The 2,086-nt window shown below is 43.2% G+C and overlaps 1 long non-coding RNA gene across 1 annotated transcript; it reads right to left on the reverse strand.

The window, feature by feature from the left end:
* Positions 1-1,223: 1,223 nt before the first annotated feature.
* LOC106724463 lies at positions 1,224-2,065 on the reverse strand. The gene is made up of 2 exons (XR_001360273.1): positions 1,826-2,065; positions 1,224-1,731 (listed from the first exon to the last, which is right to left on the reverse strand). It is a non-coding gene; the product is annotated as an uncharacterized LOC106724463 (long non-coding RNA).
* Positions 2,066-2,086: the final 21 nt, after the last annotated feature.

The raw sequence follows: 2,086 nt of genomic DNA on the forward strand, positions 1-2,086 counted from the left end.
CGAGCTCAAAAGGTTCGCCATCACTGATATAGATCATGGTTTTTACCTCAAATAAGAAAAGGATAGAGAACAGCCAGTAGAAGCGCCTGGGACAGGCCCTTCCCACGGCTGAGGAAATTGTCATCCGACGGGACTGGATTAAAATCTCCTGGGCATCCGTGGCTTTGGGAGGAAACCAGCGGGGGGCAGGGAGGGCTGTACACAGAACTGCCTCACATCGGGGCTCCTGGAGGTTGTGCTACGCTGAACACCTCTGTGTAAACCGGTGTTCAAGGTCGGCAGGTGTTTACGGGGGCGACAACGGCATCAACTTCGTTTTTCAGTCAACACGCTCCGTCTTTTGGGTGTTGCCTAGAAAGTTGCACTTCTCGCCACCACAGTTTCATGCCTGGACTCTAGAATGTCGGTTAATATTGTTGGCCATTGTGTTGTTCTGTGTAACTGACCACTTATTCTTTGACTTACTCATTTAGCTAAAAATTGAGCAACTGGTATGTCCTCAGTTTTTCATGGAAACGCTCGTATTTGATTTTCGCTGCAATTGTGTGCAGTATATGGCGTTGTCTGCTGTTTGTACATGAGGAGCCTGAGTCTCAGAAACATTACACAGCTCCGGTTAAGGTCATTTTAAAGAGAGGAATGAGTAAGTTGAAACAAATAAACGTATAGGAAAACATTTAGACTTGCTCTGGTAATTTAAAAAATGGAACTTAAAACTTCCAGTTACCATTTTTTACTTAGTTTTTAAAAACGAAAATATGTGATAAAACTGGCACTTCAGATATTTCTGGTGTCATTCAGTTGGCTTAAAGAAACATAATATATTCTGTTTACAGAGACATACTGTATTTTTACCAGATTGCCTCCCCTTGGGGACTAATCCAAAATATGGTTTTAAAAAAAGAAAGCCATAACATGCCTATTTTTATAATAGTGTTTTATTTATAATAGTAGAAGTTTGGAGGCCACAGGAATGTCTAATAATAGTAAACAGATTAAATAATTTTGCTCCATCTCTTGATAGAAAATTTTACATCCATTAAAAATGATAAATGTTAAGAATATATGTGTACATTGTAACATGGGAGAATGTGGCTAATGTAAGTGAAAAACTCAGGCTGTAAAATGTACGACTGCTCTGATTTACTCCGTGGTCAATCAGAAAGACTGGGAGAGAATGTCCAACAAAACACTTGTATCAGCGTGGAAGGATGACAGGCCAATTTTTAGTTTTTCCTTCTTTACTTACAAAATACTCTCTGTGGTTGGCTTATGACATTAAAAAACAAACACACACGGTACACGTTATCTCCCAGCTTCTGTGAGTGAGGGGTCTGGGCATGTCTCATACAGGTTTTCCGCTTCAAACTCACCCTTTGGCAAATCGGATTCGCCCTTTTGCAAAGCAAATTTGCCTGCAAAGGGGTGCATTTGGAGAGGAAAACCTGTATGTAAAAGGGAACCAGGGTCCCCCTGCCCAGGGCCTTACAGGCTGCAGTTAAGGTGTCGGCCAGGCTGCGTTGTCATCTGGACACGTGGATGAGGAAGGATCTGCTTCCAGGCTCATGCAGGATGCTGGCAGGATTCCAGTGAGGGTCCTGAGCTTGGTGGCTGTCGAGGGGGTGGGGGGCACCCCTAGGTCCCAGGCTGCTGTCCGCTGCATGTGCACGGCCAGAGCTGTCCACAGCACGCAGGCTGTGTCTTCAAGGCCTGCTTCTCTCTGGTTAGAGTCTGGTATACGACATTTAAAAAGATGTTTATATTCAGTTTTTAGGAACACATCCTTCCCAGGATGACATCACAAAGCAGAACTCGAGCCTCGTACTTTCCATCACGTTACGGAGATCTTGGCTGATGTGTTGCTTCGATATTGCACAGGCTCACAAATACCCACCCTGCCTGGTCATGTTACGTTTATGGAGTGATTTACTGATTGATCTGTTTAATATTTTAAGGTATAGTTACTCAAGTAATCTTTATTGCCATCTTTATTGCAATCTTCTTAATATACCCATTTTACAGATGAGGAAATTGAGGCCAAGAGGCTAAGGAACTTGTGAAGCTCACGACAGTAAGTGGTAGAACC

Source organism: Myotis brandtii, unplaced genomic scaffold (assembly GCF_000412655.1).
Source record: "Myotis brandtii unplaced genomic scaffold, ASM41265v1 C42710280, whole genome shotgun sequence".
Lineage (NCBI taxonomy): Eukaryota > Metazoa > Chordata > Mammalia > Chiroptera > Vespertilionidae > Myotis > Myotis brandtii.